Genomic DNA, 22,667 nt, shown 5'->3' on the forward strand with positions numbered 1-22,667 from the left:
AGTTTTTCCATCGTATAAAACGAATAATTGCTACCAGTGTGAAAGTTATGGTCATTGCTACGTTCCGAGCAACCTACCCTTCACCATAGGGCGTTGCTCGACCAGATCGAATAGTCACGGCCTTAGAAGTCAGCGCCAGAAGCATAAAATACAATAAAGATGCTACAGTTTTTCTATCGTTTAACAGGAATAACTGCAACCAGTGTGAATGTACTGGCCATTGCTACGTTCCGGTTAACCTAGGTTTCACTCTAGGGCGTTGCTCTACCAGATCGAATAGCTAGTGCCTTGGAAGTCAACGCCAGAAGCATAAAATACAATGTAAATACAACAGTTTTTCCATCGTATAAAACGAATAATTCCAACCAGTATGAAACTTATGGTCATTACTACTTTCCGAGCAACCTAGGCTTCACCCTAGCGCGTTGCTCCAACAGATTGAGTAGTTAGCGCCTTAGATGTCAACGCCCGAAGCATAAAATGCAATAAAAATACAACTGTGTTTCCATCATATAACAGGACTAATTGCAACCAGTTTTAAAGTGATGGCCAATTCTACGTTCCGGGCATGCTAGGCTTCCCTCTATTGCGTTGCTCCACCAGACCGAATAGTTAGTGCCTCAGAAGTCAACGCCAAAAGCATAAAATACAATATAAATACAACAGTTTTTCCATCGTATAAAACGAATAATTGCAACCAGTATGATACTTATGGTCATTTCTACTTTCCCAGCAACCTGGGCTTCACCCTAGGGCGTTGCTCCAACGGATTGAATTGTTAGGGCCTTAGAAGTCAACGCCCGAAGCATAAAATGCAAAAAAAATACAACAGTGTTTCCATCATATATCAGGAATAATTGTAACCAGTTTGAAAGTGATGGCCAATTCTAAGTTCCGGGCAACCTAGGTTTCACTCCAGGGCGTTGCTCCACCAGACCGAATAGTTACGGCCTAAGAAGTCAACGCCAGAAGCATAAAATACGATGTAAATACAACAGCTTTTCCATCGTATAAAACGAATAATTGCAACCAGTATGAAACTTATGGTCATTTCTACTTTCCGAGCAACCTAGGCTTCACCCTAGGGCGTTGCTCCAACAGATTGAATAGTTAGGGCCTTAGAAGTCATCGCCCGAACCATAAAATGCAAAAAAGATACAACAGTGTTTCCATCATATAACAGGAATAATTGCAACCAGTTTGAAAGTGATGGCCAATTCTACGTTCCGTGCAACCTAGGTTTCACACCAGGGCATTGCTCCACCAGACCGAATAGTTACGGCCTAAGAAGTCAACGCCAGAAGCATAAAAAACGATATAAATACAATAGCTTTTCCATCGTATAAAACGAATAATTGCAACCAGTGTGAAGGTAATGGTCATTTCTACGTTCCGAGCACCCTAGGCGTCACTCTAGGGCGTTGCTCCACCACATCTAATAACTACGGTCTTAGAAGTCAACGCCAGATGCATAAAATACAATATAAATACAACAGCGTTTCCATCGAATAAAACGAATAATTGCAACCAGTGTGAAAGTTATGGCCATTTCTACATTCCGAGCAACCTAGGCTTCACTCTAGGGCGTTCCTCCACCAGATCGAATAGCTAGGTCCTTAGAAGTAAACGCCAGAAGCATAAAATACGATATAAATACAACAGCTTTTCCATCGTATAAAAGGATTAATTGCAACCAGTTTGAAAGTGATGGTCATTTCTCCTTTCCGGGCAACCTCGGTTTCACTCTAGGGCGTTGCTCCACTAGATCGAACAGCTAGGGCCTTAGACGTCAACGCCAGAAGCATAAAATACAATATAAATACAACAGTTTTTCCATCGTATAAAACGAATAATTGCAACCAGTATGAAACTTATGGTCATTTCTACTTTCCGAGCAACCTAGGCTTCACCCTAGGGCGTTGCCCAACAGATTGAATAGTTAGCGTCTTAGAAGTCAACGCCCGAACCATAAAATGCAAAAAAAATACAACAGTGTATCCATCATATATCAGGAATAATTGCAACCAGTTTGAAAGTGATGGCCAATTCTACGTTCCGGGCAACCTAGGTTTCACTCCAGGGCGTTGCTCCACCAGACCGAATAGTTACGGCCTAAGAAGTCAACGCCAGAAGCATAAAAAACGATATAAATACAACAGCTTTTCCATCGTATAAAACGAATAATTGCAACCAGTGTGAAGGTAATGGTCACTTCTACGTTCCGAGCACCCTAGGCGTCACTCTAGGGCGTTGCTCCACCACATCTAATAGCGACGGCCTTAGAAGTCAACGCCAGAGGCATAGAATACAATATAAATACAACAGCGTTTCCATCGTATAAAACGAATAATTGCAAGCAGTGTGAAAGTTATGGTCATTTCTACAATCCGAGCAACCTAGGCTTCACTCTAGGGCGTTGCTCCACCAGATCGAATAGTTAGGTCCTTAGAAGTAAACGCCAGAAGCATAAAATACGATATAAATACAACAGCTGTTCCATCGTATAAAAGGAATAATTGCAACCAGTTTGAAAGTGATGGCGAATTCTACGTTCCGGGCAACCTAGGTTTCACTCCAGGGCGTTGCTCCACCAGACCGAATAGTTACGGCCTAAGAAGTCAACGCCAGAAGCATAAAATACGATGTAAATGCAACAGCTTTTCCATCGTATAAAACGAATAATTGCAACCAGTATGAAACTTTTGGTCATTTCTACTTTCCGAGCAAGCTAGGCTTCACCCTAGGGCGTTGGTCCAACAGATTGAATAGTTAGGGCCTTAGAAGTCAACGCCCGAAGCATAAAATGCAATAATAATACAACAGTGTTTCCATCATATAACAGGAATAATTCCAACCAGTTTGAAATTGATGGCCAATTCTACGTTCCGGGCAACCTAGGCATCGCTCTAGGGCGTTGCTCCACCAGATCGAATAGATAGTGCCTTAGAAGTCAACGCCAGAAGCATAAAATACGATATAAAAACAACAGCTTTTCCATCGTATAAAACGAACAATTGCAACCAGTATGAAACTTATGGTCATTTCTACTTTCCGGGCAACCTAGGCTTCACCCTAGGGCGTTGCTCCAACAGATTGAATAGCTAGGGCCTTAGAAGTCAGCGCCCGAACCATAAAATGCAAAAAAAATACAACAGTGCTTCCATCATACATCAGGAATAATTGCAACCAGTTTGAAAGTGATGGCCAATTCTACGTTCCGGGCAACCTAGGTTTCACTCCAGCGCGTTGCTCCACCAGACCGAATAGCTACGGCCTAAAAAGTCAACGCCAGAAGCATAAAATACGATATAAATACAACAGCTTTTCCATCGTATAAAACGAATAATTGCAACCAGTATGAAACTTTTGGTCATTTCTACTTTCCGAGCAAGCTAGGCTTCACCCTAGGGCGTTGGTCCAACAGATTGAATAGTTAGGGCCTTAGAAGTCAACGCCCGAAGCATAAAATGCAACAAAAATACAGCAGTGTTTTCATCATATAACAGGTATAATTGCAACCAGTTTGAAATTGATGGCCAATTCTACGTTCCGGGCAACCTAGGCATCACTCTATTGCGTTGCTCCACCAGAACGAATAGGTAGTGCCTTGGAACTCAACGCCAGAAGCATAAAATACAATATAAATACAACAGCTTTTCCATCGTATAACAGGAATAATTGCAACCAGTTTTAAAGTGATGGCCAATTCTACGTTCCGGGCAACCTAGGCTTCACTCTATTGCGTTGCTCCACCAGACCGAATAGTTAGTGCCTCAGAAGTCAACGCCAAAAGCATAAAATACAATATAAATACAACAGTTTTTCCATCGTATAAAACGAATAATTGCAACCAGTATGAAACTTATGGTTATTTCTACTTTCCGAGCAACCTAGGCTTCACCCTAGGGCGTTGCTCCAACGGATTGAATAGTTAGGGCCTTAGAAGTCAACGCCCGAATCATAAAATGCAAAAAAAATGCAACAGTGTTTCCATCATATAACAGGAATAATTGCAACCAGTTTGAAAGTGATGGCCAATTCTACGTTCCGGGCAACCTAGGTTTCACTCCAGGGCGTTGCTCCACCAGACCCAATAGTTACGGCCCAAGAAGTCAACGCCAGAAGCATAAAATACGATATGAATACAACAGCTTTTCCATCGTATAAAACGAATAATTGCAACCAGTGTGAAGGTAATGGTCACTTCTACGTTCCGAGCACCCTAGGCGTCACTCTAGGGCGTTGCTCCACCACATCTAATAGCGACGGCCTTAGAAGTCAACGCCAGAGGCATAGAATACAATATAAATACAACAGCGTTTCCATCGTATAAAACGAATAATTGCAAGCAGTGTGAAAGTTATGGTCATTTCTACATTCCGAGCAACCTAGGCTTCACTCTAGGGCGTTGCTCCACCAGATAGAATAGTTAGGTCCTTAGAAGTAAACGCCAGAAGCATAAAATACGATATAAATACAACAGCTGTTCCATCGTATAAAAGGAATAATTGCAACCAGTTTGAAAGTGATGGCCAATTCTACGTTCCGGGCAACCTAGGTTTCACTCCAGGGCGTTGCTCCACCAGACCGAATAGTTACGCCCTAAGAAGTCAACGCCAGAAGCATAAAATACGATGTAAATGCAACAGCTTTTCCATCGTATAAAACGAATAATTGCAACCAGTATGAAACTTTTGGTCATTTCTACTTTCCGAGCAAGCTAGGCTTCACCCTAGGGCGTTGGTCCAACAGATTGAATAGTTAGGGCCTTAGAAGTCAACGCCCGAAGCATAAAATGCAATAATAATACAACAGTGTTTCCATCATATAACAGGAATAATTCCAACCAGTTTGAAATTGATGGCCAATTCTACGTTCCGGGCAACCTAGGCATCGCTCTAGGGCGTTGCTCCACCAGATCGAATAGATAGTGCCTTAGAAGTCAACGCCAGAAGCATAAAATACGATATAAAAACAACAGCTTTTCCATCGTATAAAACGAACAATTGCAACCAGTATGAAACTTATGGTCATTTCTACTTTCCGGGCAACCTAGGCTTCACCCTAGGGCGTTGCTCCAACAGATTGAATAGCTAGGGCCTTAGAAGTCAGCGCCCGAACCATAAAATGCAAAAAAAATACAACAGTGCTTCCATCATACATCAGGAATAATTGCAACCAGTTTGAAAGTGATGGCCAATTCTACGTTCCGGGCAACCTAGGTTTCACTCCAGCGCGTTGCTCCACCAGACCGAATAGCTACGGCCTAAAAAGTCAACGCCAGAAGCATAAAATACGGTATAAATACAACAGCTTTTCCATCGTATAAAACGAATAATTGCAACCAGTATGAAACTTATGGTCATTTCTACTTTCCGGGCAACCTAGGCTTCACCCTAGGGCGTTGCTCCAGCAGATTGAATAGTTAGGGCCTTAGAAGTCAACGCCCGAACCATAAAATGCAACAAAAATACAGCAGTGTTTTCATCATATAACAGGTATAATTGCAACCAGTTTGAAATTGATGGCCAATTCTACGTTCCGGGCAACCTAGGCATCACTCTATTGCATTGCTCCAGCAGAACGAATAGGTAGTGCCTTGGAACTCAACGCCAGAAGCATAAAATACAATATAAATACAACAGCTTTTCCATCGTATAACAGGAATAATTGCAACCAGTTTTAAAGTGATGGCCAATTCTACGTTCCGGGCAACCTAGGCTTCAGTCTATTGCGTTGCTCCACCAGACCGAATAGTTAGTGCCTCAGAAGTCAACGCCAAAAGCATAAAATACAATATAAATACAACAGTTTTTCCATCGTATAAAACGAATAATTGCAACCAGTATGAAACTTATGGTTATTTCTACTTTCCGAGCAACCTAGGCTTCACCCTAGGGCGTTGCTCCAACGGATTGAATAGTTAGGGCCTTAGAAGTCAACGCCCGAATCATAAAATGCAAAAAAAATGCAACAGTGTTTCCATCATATAACAGGAATAATTGCAACCAGTTTGAAAGTGATGGCCAATTCTACGTTCCGGGCAACCTAGGTTTCACTCCAGGGCGTTGCTCCACCAGACCCAATAGTTACGGCCCAAGAAGTCAACGCCAGAAGCATAAAATACGATATGAATACAACAGCTTTTCCATCGTATAAAACGAATAATTGCAACCAGTATGAAACTTATGGTCATTTCTACTTTCCGAGCAAGCATGGCTTCACCCTAGGGCGTTGCTCCAACAGATTGAATAGTTAGGGACTTAGAAGTCAACGCCCGAAGCATAAAATGCAATAAAAATACAACAGCGTTTCCATCATATAACAGGAATAATTGCAACCAGTTTGAAAGTGATGGCCAATTCTACGTTCCGAGCAACTTAGGCTTAACTCTAGGGACTTGCTCCACCAGATCGAATGGTTAGTGCCTTAGATGTCAACGCCACATGCATAAAATACAATAATGGTGCAACAGTTTTACCATCGTATAGCATGACTAATTGCAACCAGTGCGAGAGTAATGATCATATCGACATTTCGGGCATCCTAGACTTAACTCTGAGGCGTTGCTCCACCAGATCCAAGAGTCAGGGCCTTAGAAGTCGACGCCAGAAGCATAAACTACAAAATAAATACAACAGTCTTTCCATCGTATAAAACGAACAATTGCAACCTGTGTGATGGTTATGGTCATATCTACGTTCCGGGCAACCTAGACTTCACTCTAGGGCGTTGTTCCACCAGAACGAATAGTTAGGGCCTAAGAAGTCAACGCCAGAAGAATAAAATACAATATAAGTACACAAGTTTTTCCATCATATAAAATGAATAACTGCAAACATTGTGAAAGTAATGGTCATTTCTACGTTCCGGGCAACCTAGGCGTCACTCTAGGGCGTTGCTCCACCACATCCAATAGCTACGGCCTTAGAAGTCAACGCCAGAGGCATAAAATACCATATAAATACAACAGCTTTTCCATCGTACAAAATGAATAATACCAAACAGTGTGAAAGTAATTGTCATTTCTACGTTCCGGGCAACCTAGGCTTCACTCTATGTCGTTGCTCCACCAGATCAAATAGCTAGCGACTTAGAATTATACGCCAGAAGCATAGAAAACAATAAAAATACAACAGTTTTTCCATCGTATAAAACGAATAATTGCAATCAGTGTGAAAGTTATGGTCATTTCTACGTTCCGAGCAACCTAGGCATCACTCTAGGGCGTTGCTCCACCAGATCGAATAGTTAGGTCCTTAGAAGTCAACGCCAGAAGCTTAAAATACGATATAAATACAACAGCTTTTCCATCGTATAAAAGGAATAATTGCAAAAACTGTGTAAGTAATGGTCATTTCTACGTTCAGGCAACCTAGGCTTCACTCTACGGCGTTGTTCCACCAGATCGAATAGTTAGGGCCTAAGAAGTCAACACCTGGAGAATAAAATACAAAATAAATACAACAGCTTTTACACCGTATAAAACGAATAATTGCAACCTGTGTGAAGGTTATGGTCATATCTACGTTCCGGGCAACCTAGGCTTCACTGTCGGGCGTTGATCCACCAGATCGAAATGTTAGGGCCTAAGAAGTCAACGCCCGAAGCATAAAATACGATATAAATACAACAGCATTTCCATCGTATTAAATGAATAATTGCAAACAGTGTGAAAGTAGTGGTCATTTCTACGTTCCGGGCAACCTACGCTTCACTGTATGGCGTTCTTCCACCACATCGAGTATCTACGGCCTCAGAAGTCCACGCCTGAAGCATAAAATACAATAAAAATACAACAGCCTTTTCATCGCATAACAGGAATAATTGCAACAAGCGTGAAAGTCATGATCATTTCGGCGTTTCGGGCATCCTAGACTTAACTCTGAGGCATTGCTCCACCAGGTCGAATAATTAGAGCCTTAGAAGTCAACGACAGAAGCATAAAATACAATATAAATACAACAGTTTTTCCTTCGTATAAAACGAATGATTGCAACCAGTATGATACTTATGGTCATTTCTACTTTCCGAGCAACCTAGGCTTCACCCTAGGGCGTTGCTCCAACAGATTGAATAGTGACGGCCTTAGAAGTTAACGCCCGAAGCATAAAATACAAAATAAATAGAACGGTTTTTCCATTGTATAAAACGAATAATTGCTACGAGTGTAAAAGCTATGGTCATTTCTACGTTCCGGGCAACCTAGGCTTCACTCCAGGGCGTTGCTCCACCAGATCGAATAGTTAGGTCCTTAGAAGTCAACGCCAGACGCATAAAATACGATATAAATGCAACAGCTTTACCATCGTATAAAAGGAATAATTGCAAACAGTGTGAAAGTAATGGTCATTTCTACGTTCCGCGCAATCTGGGCTTTACCCTAGGGCGTTGTTCCACCAGATGGAATAGTTAGGGCCTAAGAATTCAACACCAGAAGTATAAAATACAATAAATATACAACAGTCTTTCCATCCTATAAGAGGAATAATTGCAACCCGTGTGAAAGTGATGGTCATTTCTACGTTCCAGGCAACCTAGGCTTCACTCTAGGGCGTTGTTCCACAAGATCGAATAGTTAGTGCCTAAGTAGACAACGCCAGAAGCATAAAATACAATATAAATAGAACAGCTTTTCCATTGTATAAAGCTAATAATTGCTGCCAGTGTGAAAGTTATGGTCATTTCTACGTTCCGCGCAACCTGGGCTTTACTCTAGGGCGCTGTTCCACCAGATGGAATAGTTAGGGCCTAAGAAGTCAACGCCAGAAGCATAAAATATGATATAAATACAACAGCTTTTCCATCGTGTAAAACAAGTAATTGCAACCAGTGTGAAAGTTATGGTCATTTCAACGTTCCGGGCTACCTAGGCTTCACCCTAGGCCGTTGTTCCACCAGATGGAATAGTTAGGGCCTAAGAAGTGAACGCTAGAAGCATAAAATGCAATAAAAATACAACAGTTTTTCCATCGTATAGCAGGAATAATTTGCAACCAGTGTGATAGTAGTGGTCATTTCTGCGTTCCGGGCAACCCAGGTTTCACTCCAGGGCGTTGCTCCACCAGATCGAATAGTTACGGCCTAAGAAGTCAACGCCAGAAGCATAAAATACGATAAAGATGCAACAGTTTTTCCATCGTATAAAACTAATAATTGCAATCAGTGTGAAAGTTATTTTCATTTCTACATTCCGAGCAACCTAGGATTCACTCTAGGGCGCTGCTCCACCAGATCGAATAGTTAGGTCCTTAGAAGTCAACGCCAGAAGTATAAAATACAATAAATATACAACAGTCTTTCCATCCTATAAGAGGAATAATTGCAACCCGTGTGAAAGTGATGGTCATTTCTACGTTCCAGGCAACCTAGGCTTCACTCTAGGGCGTTGTTCCACAAGATCGAATAGTTAGTGCCTAAGTAGACAACGCCAGAAGCATAAAATACAATATAAATAGAACAGCTTTTCCATTGTATAAAGCGAATAATTGCTGCCAGTGTGAAAGTTATGGTCATTTCTACGTTCCGCGCAACCTGGGCTTTACTCTAGGGCGCTGTTCCACCAGATGGAATAGTTAGGGCCTAAGAAGTCAACGCCAGAAGCATAAAATATGATATAAATACAACAGCTTTTCCATCGTGTAAAACAAGTAATTGCAACCAGTGTGAAAGTTATGGTCATTTCAACGTTCCGGGCTACCTAGGCTTCACCCTAGGCCGTTGTTCCACCAGATGGAATAGTTAGGGCCTAAGAAGTGAACGCTAGAAGCATAAAATGCAATAAAAATACAACAGTTTTTCCATCGTATAGCAGGAATAATTTGCAACCAGTGTGATAGTAGTGGTCATTTCTGCGTTCCGGGCAACCCAGGTTTCACTCCAGGGCGTTGCTCCACCAGATCGAATAGTTACGGCCTAAGAAGTCAACGCCAGAAGCATAAAATACGATAAAGATGCAACAGTTTTTCCATCGTATAAAACTAATAATTGCAATCAGTGTGAAAGTTATTTTCATTTCTACATTCCGAGCAACCTAGGATTCACTCTAGGGCGCTGCTCCACCAGATCGAATAGTTAGGTCCTTAGAAGTCAACGCCAGAAGCATAAAATACGATATAAATACAACAGCTTTTCCATCGTATAAAAGGAATAATTGCAAACAGTGTGAAGGTAATGGTCATTTCTACGTTCCGGGCAACCTAGGCTTCACTCTACGGCGTTGCTCGACCAGATCGAATAGCTAGGGCCTTAGAAGTCAACGCCCGAAGCATAAAATACAAAATAAATAGAACAGTTTTTCCATCGTATAAAACGAATAATTGCTACCAGTGTGAAAGTTATGGTCATTGCTACGTTCCGAGCAACCTACCCTTCACCATAGGGCGTTGCTCGACCAGATCGAATAGTCACGGCCTTAGAAGTCAGCGCCAGAAGCATAAAATACAATAAAGATGCAACAGTTTTTCTATCGTTTAACAGGAATAACTGCAACCAGTGTGAATGTACTGGCCATTGCTACGTTCCGGTTAACCTAGGTTTCACTCTAGGGCGTTGCTCTACCAGATCGAATAGCTAGTGCCTTGGAAGTCAACGCCAGAAGCATAAAATACAATGTAAATACAACAGTTTTTCCATCGTATAAAACGAATAATTCCAACCAGTATGAAACTTATGGTCATTACTACTTTCCGAGCAACCTAGGCTTCACCCTAGCGCGTTGCTCCAACAGATTGAGTAGTTAGCGCCTTAGATGTCAACGCCCGAAGCATAAAATGCAATAAAAATACAACTGTGTTTCCATCATATAACAGGACTAATTGCAACCAGTTTTAAAGTGATGGCCAATTCTACGTTCCGGGCATGCTAGGCTTCCCTCTATTGCGTTGCTCCACCAGACCGAATAGTTAGTGCCTCAGAAGTCAACGCCAAAAGCATAAAATACAATATAAATACAACAGTTTTTCCATCGTATAAAACGAATAATTGCAACCAGTATGATACTTATGGTCATTTCTACTTTCCGAGCAACCTGGGCTTCACCCTAGGGCGTTGCTCCAACGGATTGAATAGTTAGGGCCTTAGAAGTCAACGCCCGAAGCATAAAATGCAAAAAAAATACAACAGTGTTTCCATCATATATCAGGAATAATTGTAACCAGTTTGAAAGTGATGGCCAATTCTAAGTTCCGGGCAACCTAGGTTTCACTCCAGGGCGTTGCTCCACCAGACCGAATAGTTACGGCCTAAGAAGTCAACGCCAGAAGCATAAAATACGATGTAAATACAACAGCTTTTCCATCGTATAAAACGAATAATTGCAACCAGTATGAAACTTATGGTCATTTCTACTTTCCGAGCAACATAGGCTTCACCCTAGGGCGTTGCTCCAACAGATTGAATAGTTAGGGCCTTAGAAGTCAACGCCCGAACCATAAAATGCAAAAAAAATACAACAGAGTTTCCATCATATAACAGGAATAATTGCAACCAGTTTGAAAGTGATGGCCAATTCTACGTTCCGGGCAACCTAGGTTTCACTCCAGGGCGTTGCTCCACCAGACCGAATAGTTACGGCCTAAGAAGTCAACGCCAGAAGCATAAAAAACGATATAAATACAACAGCTTTTCCATCGTATAAAACGAATAATTGCAACCAGTGTGAAGGTAATGGTCACTTCTACGTTCCGAGCACCCTAGGCGTCACTCTAGGGCGTTGCTCCACCACATCTAATAGCGACGGCCTTAGAAGTCAACGCCAGAGGCATAGAATACAATATAAATACAACAGCGTTTCCATCGTATAAAACGAATAATTGCAAGCAGTGTGAAAGTTATGGTCATTTCTACATTCCGAGCAACCTAGGCTTCACTCTAGGGCGTAGCTCCACCAGATCGAATAGTTAGGTCCTTAGAAGTAAACGCCAGAAGCATAAAATACGATATAAATACAACAGCTGTTCCATCGTATAAAAGGAATAATTGCAACCAGTTTGAAAGTGATGGCCAATTCTACGTTCCGGGCAACCTAGGTTTCACTCCAGGGCGTTGCTCCACCAGACCGAATAGTTACGGCCTAAGAAGTCAACGCCAGAAGCATAAAACACGATGTAAATGCAACAGCTTTTCCATCGCATAAAACGAATAATTGCAACCAGTATGAAACTTTTGGTCATTTCTACTTTCCGAGCAAGCTAGGCTTCACCCTAGGGCGTTGGTCCAACAGATTGAATAGTTAGGGCCTTAGAAGTCAACGCCCGAAGCATAAAATGCAATAATAATACAACAGTGTTTCCATCATATAACAGGAATAATTCCAACCAGTTTGAAATTGATGGCCAATTCTACGTTCCGGGCAACCTAGGCATCGCTCTAGGGCGTTGCTCCACCAGATCGAATAGATAGTGCCTTAGAAGTCAACGCCAGAAGCATAAAATACGATATAAATACAACAGCTTTTCCATCGTATAAAACGAACAATTGCAACCAGTATGAAACTTATGGTCATTTCTACTTTCCGGGCAACCTAGGCTTCACCCTAGGGCGTTGCTCCAACAGATTGAATAGCTAGGGCCTTAGAAGTCAGCGCCCGAACCATAAAATGCAAAAAAAATACAACAGTGTTTCCATCATATAACAGGAATAATTGCAACCAGTTTGAAAGTGATGGCCAATTCTACGTTCCGGGCAACCTAGGTTTCATTCCAGGGCGTTGCTCCACCAGACCCAATAGTTACGGCCCAAGAAGTCAACGCCAGAAGCATAAAATACGATATGAATACAACAGCTTTTCCATCGTATAAAACGAATAATTGCAACCAGTATGAAACTTATGGTCATTTCTAATTTCCGAGCAAGCAAGGCGTCACCCTAGGGCGTTGCTCCAACAGATTGAATAGTTAGGGACTTAGAAGTCAACGCCCGAAGCATAAAATGCAATAAAAATACAACAGCGTTTCCATCATATAACAGGAATAATTGCAACCAGTTTGAAAGTGATGGCCAATTCTACGTTCCGGGCAACCTAGGCTTCACTCTAGGGCGTTGCTCCACCAGATCGAATAGATAGTACCTTAGAAGTCAACGCCAGAAGCATAAAACACAATATAAATACAACAGTTTTTCCATCGTTTAAAACGAATAATTGCAACCAGTATGAAACTTATGGTCATTTCTACTTTCCGAGCAACCTAGGCTTCACCCTAGGGCGTTGGTCCAACAGATTGAATAGTTAGGGCCTTAGAAGTCAACGCCCGAAGCATAAAATGCAAAAAAAATACGACAGTGTTTCCATCATATATCAGGAATAATTGCAACCAGTTTGAAGGTGATGGCCAATTCTATGTTCCGGGCAACCTAGGTTTCACCCCAGGGCTTTGCTCCACCAGACCGAATAGTTACGGCCTAAGAAGTCAACGCCAGAAGCATAAAATACGATATAAATACAACAGCTTTTCCATCGTGTAAAACGAATAATTGCACAAGTATGAAACTTATGGTCATTTCTACTTTCCGAGCAAGCTAGGCTTCACCCTAGGTCGTTGGTCCAACAGATTGAATAGTTAGGGCCTTAGAAGTCAACGCCCGAAGCATAAAATGCAATAAAAATACAACAGTGTATCCGTCATGTATCAGGAATAATTGCAACCAGTTTGAAAGTGATGGCCAATTCTAAGTTCCGGGCAACCTAGGCTTCAATCTAGGGCGTTGCTCCACCAGATCGAATAGTTAGTGCCTTGGAAGTCAACGCCAGAAGCATAAAATACAATATAAATACAACAGTTTTTCCATCGTATAAAACGAATAATTGCAACCAGTATGAAACTTATGGTCATTTCTACTTTCCGAGCAACCTAGGCTTCACCCTAGGGCGTTGCTCCAACGGATTGAATAGTTAGGGCCTTAGAAGTCAACGCCCAAATCATAAAATGCAAAAAAAATGCAACAGTGTTTCCATCATATAACAGGAATAATTGCAACCAGTTTGAAAGTGATGGCCAATTCTACGTTCCGGGCAACCTAGGTTTCACTCCAGGGCGTTGCTCCACCAGACCCAATAGTTACGGCCCAAGAAGTCAACGCCAGAAGCATTAAATACGATATGATACAACAGCTTTTCCATCGTATAAAACGAATAATTGCAACCAGTATGAAACTTATGGTCATTTCTACTTCCGAGCAAGCAAGGCTTCACCCTAGGGCGTTTCTCCAACAGATTGAATAGTTAGGGACTTAGAAGTCAACGCCCGAAGCATAAAATGCAATAAAAATACAACAGCGTTTCCATCATGTAACAGGAATAATTGCAACCAGTTTGAAAGTGATGGCCAATTCTACGTTCCGGGCAACCTAGGCTTCACTCTAGGGCGTTGCTCCACCAGATCGAATAGTTAGTGCCTTAGAAGTCAACGCCAGAAGCATAAAATACAATATAAATACAACAGTTTTTACATCGTATAAAACGAATAATTGCAACCAGTTTGAAAGTGATGGCCAATTCTACCTTCCGGGCACCCTAGGCTTCACTCTAGGGCGTTGCTCCACCAGATCGAATAGTTAGTGCCTTAGAAGTCAACGCCAGAAGCATAAAATACAATATAAATACAACAGTTTTTCCATCGTATAAAACGAATAATTGCAACCAGTATGAAACTTATGGTCATTTCTACTTTCCGAGCAACCTAGGCTTCACCCTAGGGTGTTGCTCAACCAGATCGAATAGTTAGGTCCGTAGAAGAAGACGCCAGAAGCATAAAATACGATTTAAATACAACAGCTTTTCCATCGTATAAAAGGATTAATTGCAACCAGTGTGAAAGTTATGGCCATTTCTACATTCCGAGCAACCTAGGCTTCACTCTAGGGCGTTCCTGCACCAGATCGAATAGCTAGGTCCTTAGAAGTAAACGCCAGAAGCATAAAATACGATATAAATACAACAGCTTTTCCATCGTATAAAAGGATTAATTGCAACCAGTTTGAAAGTGATGGTCATTTCTCCTTTCCGGGCAACCTCGGTTTCACTCTAGGGCGTTGCTCAGCTAGATCGAACAGCTAGGGCCTTAGAAGTCAACGCGAGAAGCATAAAATACAATATAAATACAACAGTTTTTCCATCGTATAAAACGAATAATTGCAACCAGTATGAAACTTATGGTCATTTCTACTTTCCGAGCATCCTAGGCTTCACCCTAGGGCGTTGCCCAACAGATTGAATAGTTAGGGTCTTAGAAGTCAACGCCCGAACCATAAAATGCAAAAAAAATACAACAGTGTTTCCATCATATATCAGGAATAATTGCAACCAGTTTGAAAGTGATGGCCAATTCTAAGTTCCGGTCAACCTAGGTTTCACCCCAGGGCGTTGCTCCACCAGACCGAATAGTTACGGCCTAAGAAGTCAACGCCAGAAGCATAAAATACGATATAAATACAACAGCTTTTCCATCGTGTAAAACGAATAATTGCAACCAGTATGAAACTTATCGTCATTTCTACTTTCCGAGCAAGCTAGGCTTCACCCTAGGTCGTTGGTCCAACAGATTGAATAGTTAGGGCCTTAGGAGTCAACGCCCGAATCATAAAATGCAAAAAAAATGCAACAGTGTTTCCATCATATAACAGGAATAATTGCAACCAGTTTGAAAGTGATGGCCAATTCTACGTTCCGGGCAACCTAGGTTTCACTCCAGGGCGTTGCTCCACCAGACCCAATAGTTACGGCCCAAGAAGTCAACGCCAGAAGCATAAAATACGATATGAATACAACAGCTTTTCCATCGTATAAAACGAATAATTGCAACCAGTATGAAACTTATGGTCATTTCTACTTTCCGAGCAAGCAAGGCTTCACCCTAGGGCGTTGCTCCAACAGATTGAATAGTTAGGGACTTAGAAGTCAACGCCCGAAGCATAAAATGCAATAAAAATACAACAGCGTTTCCATCATATAACAGGAATAATTGCAACCAGTTTGAAAGTGATGGCCAATTCTACGTTCCGGGCAACCTAGGCTTCACTCTAGGGCGTTGCTCCACTAGATCGAACAGCTAGGGCCTTAGAAGTCAACGCCAGAAGCATAAAATACAATATAAATACAACAGTTTTTCCATCGTATAAAACGAATAATTGCAACCAGTATGAAACTTATGGTCATTTCTACTTTCCGAGCAACCTAGGCTTCACCCTAGGGCGTTGCCCAACAGATTGAATAGTTAGGGTCTTAGAAGTCAACGCCCGAACCATAAAATGCAAAAAAAATACAACAGTGTTTCCATCATATATCAGGAATAATTGCAACCAGTTTGAAAGTGATGGCCAATTCTAAGTTCCGGGCAACCTAGGTTTCACTCCAGGGCGTTGCTCCACCAGACCGAATAGTTACGGCCTAAGAAGTCAACGCCAGAAGCATAAAATACGATGTAAATACAACAGCTTTTCCATCGTATAAAACGAATAATTGCAACCAGTATGAAACTTATGGTCATTTCTACTTTCCGAGCAAGCTAGGCTTCACCCTAGGGCGTTGGTCCAACAGATTGAATAGTTAGGGCCTTAGAAGTCAACGCCCGAAGCATAAAATGCAAAAAAAATACAACAGTGTTTCCATCATATATCAGGAATAATTGCAACCAGTTTGAAGGTGATGGCCAATTCTATGTTCCGGGCAACCTAGGTTTCACCCCAGGGCGTTGCTCCACCAGACCGAATAGTTACGGCCTAAGAAGTCAACGCCAGAAGCATAAAATACGATATAAATACAACAGCTTTTCCATCGTGTAAAACGAATAATTGCACCAGTATGAAACTTATGGTCATTTCTACTTTCCGAGCAAGCTAGGCTTCACCCTAGGTCGTTGGTCCAACAGATTGAATAGTTAGGGCCTTAGAAGTCAACGCCCGAAGCATAAAATGCAATAAAAATACAACAGTGTATCCATCATGTATCAGGAATAATTGCAACCAGTTTGAAAGTGATGGCCAATTCTACGTTCCGGGCAACCTAGGCTTCACTCTAGGGCGTTGCTCCACCAGATCGAATAGTTAGTGCCTTGGAAGTCAACGCCAGAAGCATAAAATACAATATAAATACAACAGTTTTTCCATCGTATAAAACGAATAATTGCAACCAGTTTGAAAGTGATGGCCAATTCTACCTTCCGGGCACCCTAGGCTTCACTCTAGGGCGTTGCTCCACCAGATCGAATAGTTAGTGCCTTAGAAGTCAACGCCAGAAGCATAAAATACAATATAAATACAACAGTTTTTCCATCGTATAAAACGAATAATTGCAACCAGTATGAAACTTATGGTCATTTCTACTTTCCGAGCAACCTAGGCTTCACCCTAGGGCGTTGCTCAACCAGATCGAATAGTTAGGTCCTTAGAAGAAGACGCCAGAAGCATAAAATACGATTTAAATACAACAGCTTTTCCATCGTATAAAAGGATTAATTGCAACCAGTTTGAACGTGATGGTCATTTCTCCTTTCCGGGCAACCTAGGCTTCACCCTAGGGCGTTGCTCCACTAGATCGAACAGCTAGGGCCTTAGAAGTCAACACCAGAAGCATAAAATACAATATAAATACAACAGTTTTTCCACCGGATAAATCGAATAATTGCAACCAGTATGAAATTTATGGTCATTTCTACTTTCCGAGCATCCTAGGTTTCGCCCTAGGGCGTTGCCGAACAGATTGAATAGTTAGGGTCTTAGAAGTCAACGCCCGAACCATAAAATGCAAAAAAAAATACAACAGTGTTTCCATCATATATCAGGAATAATTGCAACCAGTTTGAAAGTGATGGCCAATTCTAAGTTCCGGGCAACCTAGGTTTCACCCCAGGGCGTTGCTCCACCAGACCGAATAGTTACGGCCTAAGAAGTCAACGCCAGAAGCATAAAATACGATATAAATACAACAGCTTTTCCATCGTGTAAAACGAATAATTGCAACCAGTATGAAACTTATGGTCATTTCTACTTTCCGAGCAAGCTAGGCTTCACCCTAGGTCGTTGGTCCAACAGATTGAATAGTTAGGGCCTTAGAAGTCAACGCCCGAATCATAAAATGCAAAAAAAATGCAACAGTGTTTCCATCATATAACAGGAATAATTGCAACCAGTTTGAAAGTGATGGCCAATTCTACGTTCCGGGCAACCTAGGTTTCACTCCAGGGCGTTGCTCCAACAGACCCAATAGTTACGGCCCAAGAAGTCAACGCCAGAAGCATAAAATACGATATGAATACAACAGCTTTTCCATCGTATAAAACGAATAATTGCAACCAGTATGAAACTTATGGTCATTTCTACTTTCCGAGCAAGCAAGGCTTCACCCTAGGGCGTTGCTCCAACAGATTTAATAGTTAGGGACTTAGAAGTCAACGCCCGAAGCATAAAATGCAATAAAAATACAACAGCGTTTCCATCATATAACAGGAATAATTGCAACCAGTTTGAAAGTGATGGCCAATTCTACGTTCCGGGCAACCTAGGCTTCACTCTAGGGCGTTCCTCCACCAGATCGAATAGATAGTACCTTAGAAGTCAACGCCAGAAGCATAAAACACAATATAAATACAACAGTTTTTCCATCGTTTAAAACGAATAATTGCAACCAGTATGAAACTTATGGTCATTTCTACTTTCCGAGCAACCTAGGCTTCACCCTAGGGCGTTGCTCCAACAGATTGAATAGTTAGGGCCTTAGAAGTCAACGCCCGAACTATAAAATGCAAAAAAGATACAACAGTGTTTCCATCATATAACAGGAATAATTGCAACCAGTTTGAAAGTGATGGCCAATTCTACGTTCCGTGCAACCTAGGTTTCACACCAGGGCGTTACTCCACCAGACCGAATAGTTACGGCCTAAGAAGTCAACGCCAGAAGCATAAAAAACGATATAACTACAATAGCTTTTCCATCGTATAAAACGAATAATTGCAACCAGTGTGAAGGTAATGGTCATTTCTACGTTCCGAGCACCCTAGGCGTCACTCTAGGGCGTTGCTCCACCACATCGAATAACTACGGTCTTAGAAGTCAACGCCAGAGGCATAAAATACAATATAAATACAACAGCGTTTCCATCGTATAAAACGAATAATTGCAACCAGTGTGAAAGTTATGGCCATTTCTACATTCCGAGCAACCTAGGCTTCACTCTAGGGCGTTCCTCCACCAGATCGAATAGCTAGGTCCTTAGAAGTAAACGCCAGAAGCATGAAATACGATATAAATACAACAGCTTTTCCATCGTATAAAAGGATTAATTGCAACCAGTTTGAAAGTGATGGTCATTTCTCCTTTCTGGGCAACCTCGGTTTCACTCTAGGGCGTTGCTCAGCTAGATCGAACAGCTAGGGCCTTAGAAGTCAACGCCAGAAGCATAAAATACAATATAAATACAACAGTTTTTCCATCGTATAAAACGAATAATTGCAACCAGTATGAAACTTATGGTCATTTCTACTTTCCGAGCAACCTAGGCTTCACCCTAGGGCGTTGCCCAACAGATTGAATAGTTAGGGCCTTAGAAGTCAACGCCCGAACCATAAAATGCAAAAAAAATACAACAGTGTTTCCATCATATATCAGGAATAATTGCAACCAGTTTGAAGGTGATGGCCAATTCTATGTTCCGGGCAACCTAGGTTTCACCCCAGGGCGTTGCTCCACCAGACCGAATAGTTACGGCCTAAGAAGTCAACGCCAGAAGCATAAAATACGATATAAATACAACAGCTTTTCCATCGTGTAAAACGAATAATTGCACCAGTATGAAACTTATGGTCATTTCTACTTTCCGAGCAAGCTAGGCTTCACCCTAGGTCGTTGGTCCAACAGATTGAATAGTTAGGGCCTTAGAAGTCAACGCCCGAAGCATAAAATGCAATAAAAATACAACAGTGTATCCATCATGTATCAGGAATAATTGCAACCAGTTTGAAAGTGATGGCCAATTCTACGTTCCGGGCAACCTAGGCTTCACTCTAGGGCGTTGCTCCACCAGATCGAATAGTTAGTGCATTGGAAGTCAACGCCAGAAGCATAAAATACAATATAAATACAACAGTTTTTCCATCGTATAAAACGAATAATTGCAACCAGTTTGAAAGTGATGGCCAATTCTACCTTCCGGGCACCCTAGGCTTCACTCTAGGGCGTTGCTCCACCAGATCGAATAGTTAGTGCCTTAGAAGTCAACGCCAGAAGCATAAAATACAATATAAATACAACAGTTTTTCCATCGTATAAAACGAATAATTGCAACCAGTATGAAACTTATGGTCATTTCTACTTTCCGAGCAACCTAGGCTTCACCCTAGGGCGTTGCTCAACCAGATCGAATAGTTAGGTCCTTAGAAGAAGACGCCAGAAGCATAAAATACGATTTAAATACAACAGCTTTTCCATCGTATAAAAGGATTAATTGCAACCAGTTTGAACGTGATGGTCATTTCTCCTTTCCGGGCAACCTAGGCTTCACCCTAGGGCGTTGCTCCACTAGATCGAACAGCTAGGGCCTTAGAAGTCAACGCCAGAAGCATAAAATACAATATAAATACAACAGTTTTTCCACCGGATAAATCGAATAATTGCAACCAGTATGAAACTTATGGTCATTTCTACTTTCCGAGCAACCTAGGTTTCGCCCTAGGGCGTTGCCGAACAGATTGAATAGTTAGGGTCTTAGAAGTCAACGCCCGAACCATAAAATGCAAAAAAAAATACAACAGTGTTTCCATCATATATCAGGAATAATTGCAACCAGTTTGAAAGTGATGGCCAATTCTAAGTTCCGGGCAACCTAGGTTTCACCCCAGGGCGTTGCTCCACCAGACCGAATAGTTACGGCCTAAGAAGACAACGCCAGAAGCATAAAATACGATATAAATACAACAGCGTTTCCATCGTGTAAAACGAATAATTGCAACCAGTATGAAACTTATGGTCATTTCTACTTTCCGAGCAAGCTAGGCTTCACCCTAGGGCGTTGCCGAACAGATTGAATAGTTAGGGTCTTAGAAGTCAACGCCCGAACCATAAAATGCAAAAAAAAATACAACAGTGTTTCCATGATATATCAGGAATAATTGCAACCAGTTTGAAAGTGATGGCCAATTCTACGTTCCGGGCAACCTAGGTTTCACTCCAGGGCGTTGCTCCAACAGACCCAATAGTTACGGCCCAAGAAGTCAACGCCAGAAGCATAAAATACGATATGAATACAACAGCTTTACCATCGTATAAAACGAATAATTGCAACCAGTATGAAACATATGGTCATTTCTACTTTCCGAGCAAGCAAGGCTTCACCCTAGGGCGTTGCTCCAACAGATTTAATAGTTAGGGACTTAGAAGTCAACGCCCGAAGCATAAAATGCAATAAAAATACAACAGCGTTTCCATCATATAACAGGAATAATTGCAACCAGTTTGAAAGTGATGGCCAATTCTACGTTCCGGGCAACCTAGGCTTCACTCTAGGGCGTTGCTCCACCAGATCGAATAGATAGTACCTTAGAAGTCAACGCCAGAAGCATAAAACACAATATAAATACAACAGTTTTTCCATCGTTTAAAACGAATAATTGCAACCAGTATGAAACTTATGGTCATTTCTACTTTCCGAGCAACCTAGGCTTCACCCTAGGGCGTTGCTCCAACAGATTGAATAGTTAGGGCCTTAGAAGTCAACGCCCGAACTATAAAATGCAAAAAAGATACAACAGTGTTTCCATCATATAACAGGAATAATTGCAACCAGTTTGAAAGTGATGGCCAATTCTACGTTCCGTTCAACCTAGGTTTCACACCAGGGCGTTGCTCCACCAGACCGAATAGTTACGGCCTAAGAAGTCAACGCCAGAAGCATAAAAAACGATATAAATACAATAGCTTTTCCATCGTATAAAACGAATAATTGCAACCAGTGTGAAGGTAATGGTCATTTCTACGTTCCGAGCACCCTAGGCGTCACTCTAGGGCGTTGCTCCACCACATCTAATAACTACGGTCTTAGAAGTCAACGCCAGAGGCATAAAATGCAATATATATACAACAGCGTTTCCATCGTATAAAACGAATAATTGCAACCAGTGTGAAAGTTATGGCCATTTCTACATTCCGAGCAACCTAGGCTTCACTCTAGGGCGTTCCTCCACCAGATCGAATAGCTAGGTCCTTAGAAGTAAACGCCAGAAGCATAAAATACGATATAAATACAACAGCTTTTCCATCGTATAAAAGGATTAATTGCAACCAGTTTGAAAGTGATGGTCATTTCTCCTTTCCGGGCAACCTCGGTTTCACTCTAGGGCGTTGCTCAGCTAGATCGAACAGCTAGGGCCTTAGAAGTCAACGCCAGAAGCATAAAATACAATATAAATACAACAGTTTTTCCATCGTATAAAACGAATAATTGCAACCAGTATGAAACTTATGGTCATTTCTACTTTCCGAGCAACCTAGGCTTCACCCTAGGGCGTTGCCCAACAGATTGAATAGTTAGGGTCTTAGAAGTCAACGCCCGAACCATAAAGTGCAAAAAAAATACAACAGTGTTTCCATCATATATCAGGAATAATTGCAACCAGTTTGAAAGTGATGGCCAATTCTAAGTTCCGGTCAACCTAGGTTTCACCCCAGGGCGTTGCTCC

The sequence above is a fragment of the Calliopsis andreniformis genome, unplaced genomic scaffold, assembly GCF_051401765.1.
Source record: "Calliopsis andreniformis isolate RMS-2024a unplaced genomic scaffold, iyCalAndr_principal scaffold0014, whole genome shotgun sequence".
NCBI lineage: Eukaryota > Metazoa > Arthropoda > Insecta > Hymenoptera > Andrenidae > Calliopsis > Calliopsis andreniformis.